Raw genomic sequence first — 19,310 nt, 5'->3', positions numbered from 1 at the left:
GATACGTTTAAATTATTTTAGTAGTGAAAAGCACGAAGTAAAATTGTTCGACGTTGCGGATGCGTTCGATTAAAATTGCTCGAATATTGTTCGATATTAACCTTAATATAGTTTGATGGATTTTTAAACTAACTTAAAAAAAATTGAAGAAAGAAAAAAAAATTCATCGTGCACTCTTTCGACTCTGTATAGATTTTTGCACATAGATTTTGAAATTCTAAAAATTGAACGGTGAAATTTTCTCGTGGAACAGGGGCGACATAAAACTCACAATTTCCGCAAAAATTTTCAAATCATTTTTAATATTACAAAATTTCACAATACCAATCCTTATTATTATTTACAACGATTTAAGAGATTAACAACGATTATCATTTACTCATCATTTAAATTGTTATTTGCTGCCACGCGTACTCGTTACATCGACACAATTTTACGTTATATAAAATAATTCCATTCTCTTTATTCTCATTATTCTCACCCAGCATACGTGAAAATGTCGACGCGTTATCATTAAACCATTTCATAGGAAAGGACATAGGGACGGATAATACAGCTGCAACTATTTTATAGGCAAAATATTCGTGTCGTTATCAAGACTAGGATCATTAAGTGAATACGTCGATGATCGTTTCGAATTATTTTATTACTCGTCCAATAAAATCAATTTCCTTAATTTCCCTTAATTTCAACTACAGTATAAGTAATAAATACAATTATGGTTTACATTTCAAAGGAAGATATAAAAGATTCTCGTATACGAAACAGCAACAGATGCGAATGTGCTCGGATGCGAAAGTGGATCAGCGTCGCGCAAACGCATTTGCATTCATAATTCAACGAGGGTAATGGATTGATAGTCTTGTCGTTAATGAATGATATCCGCGGAAGTTCCTCTGTGACGCTAGGAACACGGCCCGCGCAGTATCCCGGCTAATAATTGGCGAATTATCAGCGACGAGCATCCCTGCAAATGCAATTGAGCGAGGGACATCTCGACAAACCTCTCTCGTGAAAACTCTGCCCACACTGTGCCACAGTTCGGACGAGAGCTTCGTGCTTTGCTTCGAAAATTTGTACTACCTAAAAAACCTAAAAACGATATTCACGTCGACGAAAAATTCGACGATCTTGAAAATACCATTACGAATTAAGACAAGGATGAATGAAATCGAAAAAAGGTCACGATGATACGAACGTGTTCGAATAAGAACGGAATATTAAATTTGCGACATTCGAACCAGTTGAATTACGATCATCACGAATTTACCTATTAGAATCGTATTAAGAAAAAAGAAGAAGAAGAAAGTAGACTCTGAGAGGGAACGATTGGAAGTACATCAACTTGTGCCGAGGCTAAAATGGGAAGGGTAAATAAATTGGTCTTAAGCCGAAGTCAAAGTTTCCCCTGCAAACCAATTAAGAAAGTTAGGGAACCGGCCGGCCGGTCCACTTCGCGGCTTGCTTCGGTTTTTGGATCGGAGGAGCTTCCGTGGTTCCCGTGTACCTTAACTTCGTAAGCTCATAAAAAATTCATGGTTGACTTTCCGCAAGTTGCGAAGGGGGAGGGGGGATTGATTATCCTCTTTAAAGTTGGGCCAATTTCGCGTCGCAAGAACGGTCTAATGGCCCCCTACACATTATTATAAACCTATTAATTTGAAATCAGGCGTTGCAAAAGGACGGAGAGGAGGCGATTCTAAACCGGCTAATTTGACGTCGAAACAGTGGAAAATCCGCCCGTGCGGATACGGATGTAACTCGTTCGCCTAGCAGCAGAATCGACAATCGGCGACCGGTTTAATTCCGTTACGACGAATTTCCGAATAGTTTGATCGGTGGTAATTTCACGGGGATCTATAATGTCCCCTCTTGGTAGGGGTCTCCATGAGCGATGCCTGGCCAACGCGATTCCAATCGATTCGGAGAGGGGGGATGCAAATCAACGACAGCGGGAAGCATCATGCCCTGACTGAATTCTATCTAGATAAATCCGTGGATACCGATGGGCGCAGTTACGCGTACCGGCAGAGCGACCAGAATACGGCAACCAATTAACCAAAATCACTCGAAATGTTTTATGGATGGCAACGGTGGATAGCTGGAAGCCCGCTCTATTTGACTATTTATGCTTTATAACATCCGTTTGTCAAGCGGACTCCATAGCTTCCAATAGGGGGGGAGGGAACTTCGTTTGAATTTCATTTGTGAACAGGAAATTTTGGAAATTCGCGATGCAACGTAATCGAATATCTTTTGATAAGAGAATTAATTCATTAAGTATTAATAGCTCTCCCTGTAATACGATCACTCGGATTAAACGTATTAAAATATATAAAGATAAACGTATTTGTTATGCGTTCTACGAATATCGTTTATACTCGCAATTTTTGCATTCTTTCGAAACTTTTATAGGAGAATTAACCAAACTTAGTTTCCGAGTCGCGATTATCTTGAATTTTCAATCGGATTTACGCTTTCGAAAACGAAGTGGGAGTATATCGAGGGAGCGCCGATTTCTGTTTAAAAACCGAGTTCCTTTCGGTTCCCTTTAATCGGGTCGATCCACGTTGACAGAAGCTTTTAAATGTTAGGGAATGTTTTCAACGTGGATGTTCGCCAGACGAACGCGAAGATGGAAAGAGGGGGGGGGGGGGGAAGATGGGCTCGCGCGTGCATCATTATTTGGCCGGTATGAATATTCATATCGACGGCTTTGACACGTTCAGCTTGCAAAAAGTTGCAAGCTTTTTTAAGCACCCTGACACCGCTATCGCGCTTTACTTATACCGCCTTTATTAACCGTGTTCTACGACGTGAATCTGCGAGCATCATCTGTCATCCTGTTCGACTTTTCCAACCTTCTACCACCACGGCCCCGTCGTTTATTCGCGAAATAAATAACGTGACACGAAATATCGTCGAGTAAAAAAAAAAAAGAAAACTATCACATTTGCATTTGAATAAAATCTTGGTCCCGTTTCGTTACGAATCTCTATTACAAAATTGAATCGCAAGATCGTTCGATCCACTCTTTGAACGAGAGCTAGACTTTTGTGGAGCGATCATCGATGATGAGCATCCATCATTTTAGCAAAAGTCGTTCACGCATTTTTATCTCGACGCTTTTGAGAACGATACTATATTTGGGAGGAGGAGGGGTCGTTAAAAAGGTTGCTCCGTTCTCTTGGCAATATCGGATAAATGCGTTCCCGGCCGTTCAACTGAGAAGTTTCAGTTAACCGTTCTCTAATCCGCCGCGGCCATTGTTCTTCGCCAATAATGCGCGCATGGCGGACAATCATGTCACAATGCGACATAATGGGCGAAAAGGACCTAAAGTGCAACCCGCGCGGGTATGCATCCGGGAGGAGCACGGCCGACCGTAAAAGCTGGTGAATTCGAGGATCGTAAAGACGATAAGCGTCTTTCGTTAAACTGCCTCGTCCTGATGCGCCGCCTGAATCGTCCTTTAATGCTCGCTGCGATTTCAATGGATGGCGAAGCAACACGGCAAAAATATTACGACGGTGATCGTTAAAAGCTGCTTATGCATTATTCAGGGAAGAAATCTCGGATCAGCTTGTCAAAAAGGTATGCAAGGTCCGTCAATGATCTTGAAATTTATATTCCCCGAGGATTTCCACCACTTTTTCTCCACGTATGTTCGACGATGCACAAAAGTTTGGCTTCGCGCAAACTTGGTGTAAAATTACGTGGAAATTGGAAAAGTGTTTATTCATAACACTATGGATTGATCGATGAAGATGGTTTGCATCGATATAATTTTTAATTACTCGCGAATATTCATTGAATTATATTTTAAAACGTTTTGTTTCTTCTTTAAGATCGTTAAGATCCCATTCTCTGATACAGCTTGAAAGCCACGTCGACTCAATCCTCTCGAAAACTCCGTCGAGTATACTCTACAAGCATTGAAGAGTCAGACTGGCCTACTGTCGTTAATATCCCAAACTTTACCCAAACTCACCTAAAAGATGTCAAAATCGGGAGTTGTAAAAGTTCGAAACATTTTTGGAAGAAGAGAGAGGTTTGAATAAAATTCATCGCTATCCCCTCCTCTCCCTCGAGGAGTTTCTCGAATCTTTCGTGCAGGACTCGCGAGAATCGTGGGCGATGTTCGATGACAACCGTTATTGGCGCGTACTCCACCCTCCCCCAGAGATGTATAAGCCAGGAGGAGAGGTTTTGGAGAGAACAAGCGATAGGACCCTTTAGACCAGAGACCATGCTAATGAACTTGGCCTGCCATTATCTAAACTGCAGCCAGTACGCCACTTCGGCCGACCCTCCATCGAACTAGGAATAACTACCACTCGCCCTGTGCCATCTCCGCCTCTTATCCTCCCCGGAATCCATTGTCCCTTCGATATAATGCTGATTGCTCCGAACCGTCGAATTTTCGCCTGCAATCAACAAACTTCTGCCCTCTTAACGAACGGCCACTTTCGTTTCACCCGTCCAGTTTTGAACGTAATAATTATTCGATTGCCGCGAGGCCAACTTGGTTCCATTTAATCGCTCGCGTGTGCTGCAATCCATCGAACGATATAACGAATTTTCGACCTGAATTCTTCATGATCAAAATATTATTGCGTATTAGGTGCGAGAATAACTTCTTTTCTTTCCATTTCATCAAGAATATCGCTTTACCGTTCGTGGCGCCATCTGGAAGAGAATTCTTTCGTTTTTAAGAAGAGACGGGATGAGCGCTCCAAGAGTTTCCAATCCTGCGTATCGATGAGTGATATTAATCTATAGTTTTTTCAAATTTTTGGTAATTATATATAGGGAATAGTATAGATTACAACGGTTTAGTGATATTTTAAATTATTAGGCGTTCGAATAAGGTCCTTTCCTTTTCTTTTTTACGATCGTAATTTTCAATCGAATTCGAATCACTTTATCGTTCGTGGCGCCATCTGGAAGAGCGTTCTTTCATTTTGTGCAATGATTTCAAGCTTAGGAAATCGAAGCTTTTGAAATAGTTTGCGCAGCATTGGAGGAGAACGTTGTATCTCATGGAAAAGCTGGAAATTTTAAGACGACGATCGTTCAGATGCGTCAACATTATTAATTTGTGTAATAAAATCTTGGATTTGGAAAAGAAAGGGAGGGAAAGAACTTATTCGCGCACTTAATACATTATGATTTAGGAAATGGAAACGTTGTTGCGCAGTAGTCACAGATCGATTACGGCCAGACGAGTTAAATAAGACAAGCGTAGTCGAGCAAGTGGAATAGTTATATTCAAAAGATATATATATATATATTTCCCACGTTACGAATCTTATTACTTTCTCGTCGCAAACAAAATCTTCATCTCCGTTTCATGTTTTAAACTAATTTAACTTTCTGCACGGAGTTCTTACTTATCCGATGAAATTCTATAACTCGGATATTCCTTAGCCTTCCATTATCGTATTTGACCGAAAGATCTTTGGAATAAGCGCGACGATCGAGCGGAATACCAACCATATTTTCCTTATTTTCTTACATAATTCCAAATTTCAAACCTAAATAAACACCAACGTAGAACGGAAACGGAAGACGAGCACACACGAACGGTCCATCGACAGTTCGATAAATTCTTCTACTCCCGCGATGAACCCCTGTCTTTCGTCCGCGTTTCATTCCTATCCGTTGTTCCTCTTTGATCGAAACGAACGGCCCGCCACCCTCAAAAGCCGTTATTCATTCAACGTCGTCTGGAATAATCCAACTGTACGTCGTTCCATCCGAGCCCTGTTGACAGAACGAGAAGAAAAACTACTTTTCTTTTTTTCTTCTCAAAAGAACACGATGGGGGGTGGAAGCACGATGAGTTCGAAAATCGGTACAAAATCGGCGAGGATCGTGTCCTTCCCTTTCGAATCGCACTCGTTGTCACAGAAGGATCGCTGCAGCGGGGGATTCGCGGATCAGACGCGCGCATCGCCGCGCCACGTGAAATTTCCGCTCATGGCTTCCGGTCTAATTGAAGCTAATTGAAAATCGATCTCGACTCACGGCCCACCACGCGGTCTCGTCCCCTATAACTCGGCCACTATGACCAACGGATTATCCAAGCATGCAAATGCGACGGTTCACGAGCCGAGAATTAATAAACGCGTAGTGCGCGCGCGAGTTTTTATCCGGATCTCGATCGTCGCCTTCGTCGATTCGAATCGCGTGTGGAGGGGAGAGGGGGGGAGGGGAATGGCGCGCGTGCGCGCATCAATGGAAAATGGGAAGGAACGAAAATTCTGGAAATGGAGTTACGGTGATGAATTTATGAAAACTCCATTGTCGCCGTGTTTCCATTCCTCCCCGGTTGGTGTAATTCCCCCCCCCCCCTCGGTTTATTCCATTTCCGCGTAAAAGCTGGAAAATGAGATTTTTCAGATAGATTAAAATGCAGCGACGGAGGAGACGCGGGATTATTACGTTACGAAATTGTGCCGATTACGAAAATGTCGAAAATCCGGCCGGTGAAACGGCGGAAGGAGGGGAAGAGGGGGCAAACGTTGTTGTTGGCCGGGAAATATTATCGCGAGGGGGAGAAGGAGGGAGGGGGGGAGGTCGTGTTTATTGTTTTTCAATGGGACGTGATGATAAATTGTATTGCCATTAATAGCCCCATTAAATCCTAAATACGGAAATCATAAAGTGGGGAGACGAGGGCGCGCAAAATAGTCGAGATGCGCATAGATATTAATATTCATGCATTATTACTCGCTTGATTCGCGCGATTTATCGACGTCATAAGCCGTTAAACCGGCCGCTTTGTTATTCTTGTTAATACTGATAAAAACTAATGGAACGTGCGACGACATATTTCGTTCGGTTCGCGCCCTCCTCAACAACACGGGCGCTTTGATTCATCCGGGGGAGGGACGGACTCGCGTTGCAACGCAACGCCTCCAATCGTATCGCAAGCTTAAGCCTATGATATCCGATTAACAACCCGAATAACAATTTACTCACGCGTTTACTCCTCGATCTCTGCCCCCCTCCGCCCCATAAAATTCGCGGCACGGTTCGGAAAGGAAGGGGGGACTTTGGAATCAATGTCAAGGAGGAAGGGCGTAACAAAAAAAAAAAAGTTGCCACGTGACGAGCAATATTCATATCCGAGCGAGTTTTAAAAAAATTAGAGGGAGGGAGGAAGGAATGGAACACGTGTCTATTAGCATCGAGTAATGAATCCCCGGGAAGTAATTAAAGTTTTCACGGGGAAAATTCCTGTTCCAGAACTCAAGGAACGGATCCCTGGACGCGGCGCATTTTTCATCGCTCTCGCGTGTCTCCCCCTCCTTCTCCTCCCTCCTTTCGAAATTCCACGTTCCTTGCAAATCCCTTCTTCCACCACGACACGCGGCCCGGCCGTGTATAATATTAATTAGACGTGGAAGAATCGTTTCGAATGCGCATCTTGCGGAGCCACGGTCTCGAAAAATCGGTTGCAGGGAAAAGTTTTGCAAACGGATTTCCTTGTATGAAAGCGTTCGTGAAAACGAGGGGGGGGGGAGGAGGAGGGGGAGAGGTGCGTAGCAGGTTACGTTGATCGCAGGTTTCTGAAAAGGTTTTTGAGAATTAAAAGGAAATCAAATTAATAAAAGTGTCCGCGATGATTCGTTTCACGTTCGAATTTTTTAGCGTGGAAATATAATTCCCTCGAAGGGAGGATATTCGAGGCGTGTAAAACAGGTCACTTGAATAATTTGCCTGCTTTTAGCGATAGAAGAAAAGCATTAGACCAGATTGATTCGTTTCAATGGGCGTGTAATCCGATGTCAATAATCTTTTGTAAAAGGAGGAAAAAAGTGTATACACACAAAGGAAATTGACATCTTCCCTAAACTAAAAAAAAAAAGTGTTTACAAAATAATTTGTAATTAATAATTCAAATGCATTGCATGCGATTGATTTACGATACGATAAAATATATATATATATATATCTATATCCAAATAAAAAATTCCATTTTATTCATTAGATCGAAACAATAATTCTTATTTCTGTTTTACTCCTCGCTTTTTACTTATCGCAAACGTTATAACGTTTCAAGCATCGAGCATAGACGAATCAACCGCTTCGGTTAATTACATCCAAAAACGCTTCCCCGAGGCGCGTAGATAATGTATTGTGTACACGGTCCCTTGTGTTGCTCTTTCTTCAACTTACAGCGGATTAAACTGGTCTGGCGGTTAAACGAGGGTGGATTAAATCGCGCGTCACGGTTCCCCCACCATGCCCCCTCCCTTAAAGAAGTCCTCGCGCTTCATTTCCTCCGCACACCTTCTGTTCCATAAAACGCTCGCTGCACCTGTGATAATCTTGACGTGCACTCACGTTTATCGTATCATTGATACGAACAAATTGATACAAAACAATCGTATGGAAAATATCCAGCCACATCGATTAATCGTAAAAATATAGCTCCGTCATATCGATAAAGTGTCGCACATATCTTGTTAAAAATTATATCAGTGAAGAGAATCGTATCAATTATATTATCCAATCTTTATAAACTCTTCATAAACAGGATACGTCATATTATCGATTGTGAATCGCTTTTCATAATCATTTCGTCATCTCACCACACCATCTCGCGATTGCTCTCAACGAGGAGATAAAGTTCAAATCAAGTGTCACCAATATCTCAGGAAGATGATACGAACCTTACGACCTTAAAGGAAACGTTCCCCTTTAACACGATCGTTCGGTGTTCGTCACGCGTGCAACGTAATTCGCGCTGTTTTCCGCGCCGCGTGTCCCGCAAACAGGCCCTTTAAAGTTATAAAACGTGCAAAGAAACCTCGTCGACGATGATTCCCAGCGAACGGCTCTCGTCGCACGAGGACTAATCAACGGATTCCCAGCAATTTCCCGGGATGGTTGAACCTCTATTTCCGCATACCACACACACACACACACACACATCGTCTGGAGGAAGCCTCGTCTCGAGTGGGAAAGGGTAGTATGAAATTTTTCCCTCTGGCGAGCCTCGGCCATGGACACGATGAGGGAGGAATCCACGGATAATTGAACGTTTAAAAAGTCGAGCAGGCGGTCCAAGGAGGCGCGTCGTCAAAGAGTGTCGCGTCTTGCGAGCAAGGGTGGATGAGAGGAGCGAGGGTGGCAAGTAGGATCCTGTAGGAGGATGGCCAAAGGACGAGGTTTAATCTAGGAGCGCAAGAGGAGATATGTTTTGCTTTCGTATTATATCACGGGTTATCTAGGGAGCCATCGATCCGGAAAATCAACGTGCGCGCTCACTGGTTCCAAGATCTTGAATCCTTGATCAGTCGTGAGGTTAACCAAAGTTGACGAGAGTCGATCCGTCTTCGTAATCAGACAGACGTCACGACGTTTCTCCGCTTCTCTCCAGAGCGAACGATATTCGAGGGGAATAGCAGCGGCAGTCTGTTTCGAGGAAAAATTCTTTCGGGTGATAAGGGTCAGCGATGAGGATCGAAAACACACCCGAAGAATGATATTACGTTACCGAAATGGGAAAGAAAAATAGACGTCGGGGGTGTAAGTGTTCCGTTCGACGAAACAAGGGAGGAGGAACGAAGCAGATGAGAGTAGATGAGTCGATTTAATGGGTTGGACACTCGGTCGTATCGTATCGAGAAATTCGAAAATAGAATCGTTTCGAAACCAGCGTTTTATAAAATTCTCGATATCAAATCAATTTTAAATGGAAGCGATCAAAATTAAATACAAAAGTCTTGCAAAACGCTCTTCTTTCGAACTTATCTAATGGGGGGATATTTTTTTCCCAATCCCAATGGCAAGAAAATTCAACTCCACGGATATATTTCCCGACATCGACCGATTTCAGGGTATCGAATATCCGTGAACGAGAGAAGAATATCCGAGCGAAACAGGAGACGGCCGCGATCGTTCTTCCAGTTACACGGACGATCACAAAGCGATGCCTCCACTTGTTCGCCGGACAAGCAGTCGACGCGACGGAAGTGGCGCCAACTTTAATCCTGATTTACGGCTAAGGATTACACGAGGTCTCGTGCCCTGTCAAAGGAAGAAAGGGGACGGCGACGAGGTAGAGCATCGCGAAACAGGTAAAGAGAGTTGAATGGGAGGGGGGGGGGGAGGAACGGGGATGAAAGGATATTTCGAGGGACACGAGAAATTCCAATTATCATGAATTAAAGAATTAAAGAAAATTCTTGAACATATGGAACGAATCTACAAAATGGAATTCGTATCAAATTGTTTTACAGACACTTTTTATTCGCGTTGCAATCAAGTAAATTAAGTTGTTTTTGTTGAGCACGATTTTCAAATTGTTTATGATTGGATTTGATCTAAGAGAGAGAGAGAGAGAGAGAGAGAGAGAGAGAGAGAGAGAGAGACAGCAAACAAGAGTGTCACGAGAATTGGTAAAGAAGAAATTACTTTAAGGAAACGACCGGAAGGAAAAAATTATTTAATCCTTTCAAGATTAATAAAAAAACGATAATACGTTTTTTTCAGGATAATTTTTATAAAGATTGCAAACTTGTGAAAGAATTCTATTAATATAATAGTGGAATTTAATATGAAATATAAAAGTGTGATAAAGTGAAATAAATTTTTCTGTAAGAATAGCATGGAGAGGAAGAGAAAATTAAAAATTTTGTTAACAGGATAAGTTTCCCTAAGTAGTCGTTTTAAAAAAGAAGTTTGAATATATTTTTATCAACTTTTAATTGTTCATTACTGAAACGCAATTATGTTTATTCTTTTATTTTCAACTTACTTGTTCCGTTTGAACAATTTTTCCTCTCCTTGAACAATACGCAACAATGAGTCAATCGAGTATTCATACTTCATCCACTTCGAATATTAATTAATTTAATTATCTTCCAATATATCTAGGCATCGAATGGAAAATCAGTCGAGGATCTTAACAAAAGCGCGTAATTTTTTACTCAATGGCGGACACTCAGGGGTTCATTATTCCAATGATACTCCAACAGATTCTTCTTGTCCCTTCCTTAGACCTCTCTTAAGAATTTGATGAAGATTAAGAAACTTCTTTCAGAGGATTGGTCCTGACACACTGTGTGGATTGGTTCTTTAGACCTGGAAGGTCTATCCTTCTTGACCAACGAGAAAAACGATTCTGTTCGATCGATCCGATAAACTTTCCAATTTGTTAAAAATTTAATAATTGCCATTTTACGCGATTACACGACAATTAAACTCGATCAACGATGGAAATTGCGCGCGATAAAGTATATATATTCGGTGAAGAAACGTAGAATTTCGAAATCTGTTTTTCAATGATGAATCGAATTAACAAAGTTTCGTTTAATCATCGTTTAAAACCCTTATATTTTAATCTTTCTCTAATTTAATCAAAGCAACGCAATAACGTAATTTGTTTGCAAAAAAGATAAACCATCTTCCAATTTTATTGATTTTTCAATATATCAAGATCAAGTTATAAAGGTTTCACTTTACGAAACAGTTTAGTTTAATTAGAACAATTGACGGCCAGATCAGAAGATCGAACGAGGCATTATTCGATACTCTCGATGGCAGTATAATCATCGAGAGAATGACATCTCTTTATAATTTTTCGTAACATATTTGTAAAGAACGTTAAAAAGATCCGAACAAAATAAGAGAAATTATTTGAAACTTGTGATGAAAGTAACGTACGCGTGCACGATGGAACGCTTTTCGAAACCATTCCGAAAATTATACGCGAATCGAAGGAAAACTATGCACACATACACACACACCGCGATATCTCTCGAGATATTAATGGCGCAGACGAGTGACTCACTTTTGGGACTCGGATGAGAACGGTTTTGGGATTGTTATGCACTTAAGGGAACAGAGAATTCGGGAATGCGCACGAAACGTTGCCCCCTCCCCGAACTTTACCATAGTTACGATGGGTTTGTCCCCGCCAATGCCTCCTCTAAAATTTCTAATATATCTATTTAATATTGTACACTGCGAGTATCATAAAGCGAAATGATAATGAGTTCAAGCTTCGAAACTTTGTGTTGAACTTGAATTGGTTACTCGGAATACTTGGTTCCGGAACGAGCTAATATAGCTCCTAGGTCTAAGGATCTTTACGGATAGAGAAAGTCGAGGCGGAAACCTGACGATGATATCTCGTAACTTTGGTGGAACAGAGATTCGATATTTTTTTTTTTTTTTCAAAACGGTCATTCTATCGTCGCGTTTCTCTGGAACACGGAAATTTATCAATTTGGAGAAAATGTGCTTTCTGCAGTCGAGTCGATAAAAATGGTTAGAACGATACTGCAGAATCGTAGATTAGATTTTCGTTTTCATTTCGGCACTCTCCATTTTACACATGTTTCTCCTAATGGAATCGTAATCCATTGATTCAACAGGGGCAGCAGATTTTTTTATCGTCGGATGATTTTTCACGAGGAGAAAGATCCGTTCCTATTTTCCTTCCTCTTCTTCTTCCTCTTCTTTTTTTTTTTATAAATAACTTCCGAAGCGATTACTCGAGATTGAAGTTTTTATGACAGTTAAATCGAGCTTTCATGTTCATCCTATTCGTCGTTAATAAATTACAATTCTAGCCGGTAGAATTCGCGCAAACTGAGTTAAAGAGGCGAACTTTCTAGACACGTGGTGGCTTTTTCACGTGGGTTTCGGGCAAAGGAAGAGATTTCAAGTGAAATTTACGGGTTCGTGCGTCTCGAAGTGCAGAGTTAAGAACGAGAATGCCAGACGAAAGCTCAATGACCTTCCAAGGCACCCCGAATACGTGAAACTCGCCAACAGAAAAGTTATCCTCTCCCCTTTCCTTTTTTCCACGGTGAAATTTTCAAACATCTTCCAGGATGAAAGGACACGTTCCATAAAAAAATATAAAATCATCGCCATAATTTTACAAAAATTCAAAAAAATTTCTAATCAAATGCAATTTTTAATAAATGCAAAATATCAAAATAGAAATAAAATATTTAATACTTTATGATTTAATTGCTTTCGCATATACGTTGATATTAAAGTTACCAACAACTGTATGTTCGATTAAAATTGAATAAAAAAGATTTAATATCATCGTGTTTAATAAATTTCACTTGAGATTTACGAATGAGGTTTTCCACGAATAATAGTAATATTTCGTAATTTCAATTTCCAATTTTGAAGCAATCATAGCTTCAAACGAGCAATAGAGAAGAAGAGGATTCCCACGATCCGTTCATTCATCGATTCCCAAAGCGTAAAACATTATTCGGTAAGCGCTCGGAGCGCACAGTCGGGCAAAACGTAGCAAACGCTTACAAATTGTCTACGGCAAGTATAACGTCCCTTTGTAACGGATTCGAAAGCTTTCTATTTTTGTATTTGATCGCGTGCACGATGTCTCTCGCAGCGAGGCTCTTTGAAATATTTCATCACTTCAGATATTTAAAGAGCAAGTATCTCGAAATCGCGGATCATCCCGTTTTGTCATCAGCCCTCTTTTGATGTCGAACGCGAAAATTACAATGAAAATTTACTTTTGTTATACACGCGCAATCCCTCAAATACAGCTATCAGTTTTTACTTAGAAAATTCGCTTTTGATAATAATTGAAGAGCTTGGCACGTTTCTTCGAATGCGAACGAGAGAATCCAATCTCCATTTACGAAAATTTCTATTCACTTTCCACTTAAGATACAAAATAATATGTTTCAGACGAGATACATAGAACGAAATCGCACTTGTCCGCGACAAAGAATCGATGACAACAATTTATCCCATCGTTGGCACAATACAGACGTCGGATGGCTTTAAGCTTCTATTTCATTAAGAGAATGAAAAGCTCGAACACTCGCTCCTCTGTATTGCACCAGCCTCTCTCAATTATATAAAGAAATATTTCACGGGGGGAAAAGCCGTGTCTAATAAAAATCACACTTGAGGAAGCGATATCGTTGGACACTCGAGGAAAATGCATAGACCTTTCTTTTTCAACATTTTCAATGGGAGGAGTTTGAGAGTTGGAAAAGCGAGAGAGAGAGAGAGAGATAGAAGCCACTTTAACGGAGTGGTGGTGAGGCTTCGTTGAAAAATACAGGGGAAGCCGGTTGAAAACTCGAGTGGACCGATTCAATGCATTTCGATGATAAACCGTTACAGCAGAATTCGCGCGGCGAATATATTGCATTTGTCGAGCGTGCCGGCCGATGTCCAAACGGATTAAGGTATTTTTCAGCCTGATCCAATAAATTCGATCGCACAGAGAGAGAGAGAGAGAGAGAGAGAGAGGTATGAATCCTCTCTGCCTTCGAAATTATAGTGCAGTATCCGTGAGCGAGTGGAGCTGATCAGTCGGCAGATTGATCGATTGTAACGCGACGATGTGACGTAGACCTCACAAAGGGTCGCAACTTGAGGCCGCGTTTTAGACTCTGATGAAAATTGAGCAACTCCTTGTGAAGGATTGCAAATTGATCGACGCGGTTAATCACTCGTGAGACCACTTGTGAGACTGATCCCGTCACATTACTATGCGATGATCGTTGTGAAATAGCGAATTTGTTTGAACAAAGAGCAATTTTTCGCAGATTTTATCACCGTTTTTGATTTTATCCAGACACGATCGTTATTGTGCATTAATCGCAGCTCGTAGATTTTCGGTGAGGTATAAAAAAATTTAGAATTGGAAAATTTGAAAATGTTTGAAACAGTTTGACAAAAATCCGAGAAATTCGTCAAATTCGATCACGCAGTCGGATAACATTTATATATATATATTCGGTCGTGACGTGAAGAAAAATCTGGAAATAATGAAACCCTCTCTTCCAAGTTCCTTTTTTTAAAAAATTTCGTGTTCCAACTTTTTTTTCACTTCAATCATCTCATGTATCTAAAAAAAAAAAAAAAAAAAGAATAAACTCCCAATTTCGCTCGTCACAACTTGAGATGACTTTTCCAACCGATGTCTCCAAATAAAATAAATAATTCTCGAGAGAAAATTTTTTTCCAAACTAATTGCTCATCCTAGCGTAAGTTTTCCCTTAGAAGAGGGCGGTAATTAACCCGCGTCGCTTATTAGATCATCATAGGGGTTGATTCGTAAACGTTCGAGGGAAGGAGAACTGAAAAATTGGATCGATCGGGTGGGAAAAGTGGTGAAATAATATTTCATCGAGCGATTCGCTTCGAAATTTTGATTGGCGGGGGCTCTGAAAGAAGAGGGTGTGGAATCGCACGTATCGGTCCCTCGGCTGGAAATTATCCAGAGAGGGGAAAAAAATCCGCTGTAATCCTTGGAACAATCGGCAAGCAAATTACCGTAATATTTTCGCGCGAGTTAATCCGAGTTGGTCCCTTTCACGTGGTTCCGCCGCCACCCTGTCGTTTCCACCCTCTCCCCTCCCCCGATCCACCGTTCAATAAGTCCACTAGGACTTCCTCGACGACCTCCTGTATTTAATTTGGCGCGGGCGCTTTTAATCAGACGATTCTTCAGACGGCCACTCGATCCCCAGAAACCGAGTGACGCCAACTTAAAAGCGACCTTTTTAAAGATTCAACGCCCTTCCCGCGCTCTCCCTCCCTTCGACAGCGCGCTGTTCCAGTACCAATTCGAAAGGTAACACACAGCGTGCGTTGTAATTAATATCGTTATATATATATTTTTAATTTAAACTTTAAAGAAATCACGTATCGTTTTTATTTAAAAGAATATATTTTATCGCGACAATTACAAAAAAAGAAGAATAAATCCGATTTGTTCCCGTCGTAATCGTTATTAACAATTATTTTTCCTCGTCTAAGGAAAATTAAATTTCGAGTTCTGCGTGGATATTGCTCTTTCGAATTCCTGTATAAATAAGTGCGTGTTAAATCAAAGATATCGAGTCTGAATATTTACAACGAAGATTGAAAAGGCGAGTTATGTAACGAAATGCAGGGCGTAATGAATTTCTGTTTAAAGTTATCCGAAAGGTGTCCGCTCTAATAATCAAGGTAGTGGCATCGCGTATTCTTCCTTCGCCTCCGCGGTTCTCGCGCGCGTCACGTTGCGCGACAGAGGGGGGAGTGGGGGAGAAGGTTTCAGAAAAACGTGTCGTAAGTGGGAAACGTGGGCGAGTTACGCATCCGAGCTTGTTCGCGGCGGAGAAACGAAGCGGCGGGTTAACGAGTTCAGAACGATGAACGTTGGCGACGAGAATTTCTACCGGATAAAAGCCATCCCCCTTTCTTTTTATCCCTTTCTGCCGTTCTCCCCGCGAGAGAGGGGGCCAGGGATGCTGATTAAATTCCGTGAGATTGTTGAAAAAATTTATGAAAAAGAAAAAAAAAAGGAAAGAAAACGGAGGAGAATCGACTTTAGCTTTAAACAAGCGCGGCGTTTATTTTTCAAGTTATGACCAATTTAATTTCGGACGATGTTGCAGCGTTGCAGTGATCTCCCTCGACGATAATAGTCGTTCAAAAAGGAAAAGAAAAAATTTTGGATCGTTCCAAAAGTAACTTGAAAAAGTATGAAAAGTAAAAATAAAGTTTCAATTGTGCGGATGATCTTCGTGCGGATGTATCTTCTGTTTTTGTCGAAATATCTGGTTGTTCACGCTGTTTCATTTCATATTGTACAGAATTAAAGTTTTTTGATAATTTAAAAAATAAGCTTACATCCACGTTTTTGCAACTTTCGTATTCGTTTCGAGTACTTCTTCAAATGTATTTCACATTTTTTATAAATATATATTCATGAAATAACATCTTAGAAAAATCGATTCTATATCTCAAACGTTTACTAAGTCATTGATAATTTAAGCTGGTGTTAGACGAATCGAGATGGGGATGGAATTAGACGATGATACATCAATCTTTACGTTTCTTTTAGAATGAATTTTCTAAATCCTCCTAAATATACTATACATTCACTTGCCTTTGATCGTTTTTACGCAATCTAATTCCATGAAAAATATATATACATAAAAAAAAAAGGAAAAGAACGAATGAATAATACAACGATATTTATGAATAACGCAACGATTAATAAAATGAGATGCCGGGCAGATCTTCCCGATCTGTCCTCATCGAAATCCGAATAAAATCGTTTCTGGACTTGAATCAGAACTTGAATCGAAGGTAAATTCTGCGGCTTAACGAGCATAATCCGATCGCATTTTACATCGCTTTCGAGATTGTTCGAGGACGAAGAGAGTGGAGGGGGATGGAAGAGCGGCGCATTAACAAGCGCAACACGAACTTTCAACCGGTCGAATTAAAGCGGTGATTAAATTGAAAGAGAAAAAGCTGAGCAAAACAAGGAGGCGGCCCTCCCTCTTTTTCCGGCCGCACTACAGTAGTTCATTTAAATTAGCGTCTCTTTAACCCGCCGTAATTCCGCAATGTTTTCCACGCGCCGTGGAGAAAAGTTTGCCGAGATATTACGAGGCGCATAGATCACACTTAACATTAATTAGCGCAGTTTCTGTCCACGGCAAACGTGGGACAAAATTTCACGCCAAGGGGGCTCGATTTATCGAATCGAAAGATTTTCCTCCCCATTTTGCTATCCTTATCCAGAGATCATCGAATATCGTCGTCGAATTGTCGCGAATAATTCTCAGATTAATTCTTTTTTTTTTTTTCGAATCTGCACACTTAAAGATTATTATTGCGCGTGAATCTTCCATCTTCTTCCATCGATTACAATTGCCAGAAAAATATTAAATCTCACGAGTTCGAAGAAGAAAAATACTTGTGGATGATCCTGTCGATCGTAATAAATCAAAATCAAAAACGATAATTTGTTGACAGCTCGATTTTTAAGTCACAGCTCTTGCTTCGACTTCGATTATGATCCACGAACGAAAGGTTTTTATCGGGGGCAGATCCTGGATCTCCAAGCACAGCGAAAACAGAGGGGAATTGGATTCTTTCGGGATTAATTTCGATTGGCGCGCACTTTAAATCAAGGGGCAGGCAGGATCGGCGCGTAATACGGCACACGCGGCAGATGTTTCAGTTAAATCAACTGCCTTCGAATAGCAAGCCGCAGAAACTATCTGTTCCGGTGTCAAAACAGCTGTGCTTAATTAAACGCACACAATGAGCGTGTTGCGGCGCGGTTGGTCGCGGCCTGCCGTCTCAAACAACCGGCTTAATTGCGAATCATTACCGCCTTCCACTTACTAAACGCCCCTTATATAACGAAATTCTAAAGATTCATCGAGTCGCGCGTCCGAATACGCGAACTTGGGATTCTTTATTATTGCATAAGCAACTCGAAACTCTACATATATACGTGAATATTTCATTCAAACGTGTTCGACGAACAAATTTAGAGAATTTTTTGTTCGTATTCGAAAGATGAGGTGATTAATACCATTTGGACCAGTGATCTGGGTATATAAATTATCGCCACTTTGAATCGAATTCGACATTGTCCCGTGACAAATATTCCCCCCAAATTTCATAAAATCGAAAACGTACGCATTTCTTGTTCGAACAATTTCAATCATAGTTTCGATGGATCGATTATAGAGGCCAATTGTTCCGCCCAACTCAATTTCACGGTACCAACTCGATACCGAATCACGTATCTCATTATCTCCTCGACATCTCTGTCCCGAATATTAGTTTGTTCGAAGACTGGACCAAACGATCGATCATTGCATCCATCCCCTGTGCCAACCTCTTCTTCTCCCCTCCCCTTCGATCGCAAAGATTCATCGGCAAACCACCTCCTCCTCAGGCAACAGCTTGGAAGAGGAGGGAACGATCCACGTGCACGGGCAAGAAGCAAGGCGAAGGAGACACCAAGTCTCAAGAGCGCTGTAAATCACGGTGTAGCCACTCGATCTACCGGCGGAATGGCAATTACCGTCCTGGGACTCGAGAAAAAAATCGAGGCACGCGCGTTCAACTTTAAATCTTCATCAACCCTGGTCCTCGCTGATCATCCCCTGTTGTTCGACGAGTCGACAAGTTGGAAAAGAAACTAACTTCGCCCCCTTTGTCGTTCGCGTCTCCACGTGTCTTCCGACGACATCCTTCCATCCACTTTGCATTCGAGATTTTTACGGATCGACCCACGGAATTGAATATCGGTTCCTTCGGAAAAAGATACTTCGAATCTTTTCTTCTTTTTTTCTCTCTCCTTTTTCACTGATGATAAATTTTTGCTGATTTATCTTCCGCGTTCATTATCGAAGATAATATATTTCAATAGAAATTTTTTACTGCTTCTTCTTTTACGTTATTACATTAACCTCTCGCCTTTCTTCATTCCTTCATTTTTTCAACACGTTGTATAAGAATGATGGAACTATTTATATATGATA

Source organism: Apis florea, unplaced genomic scaffold, assembly GCF_048593485.1.
Source record: "Apis florea isolate Af1SG1 unplaced genomic scaffold, ASM4859348v1 contig_3034_pilon, whole genome shotgun sequence".
NCBI classification, from domain to species: domain Eukaryota; kingdom Metazoa; phylum Arthropoda; class Insecta; order Hymenoptera; family Apidae; genus Apis; species Apis florea.
Note: the sequence above shows the minus strand (reverse complement) of the source record.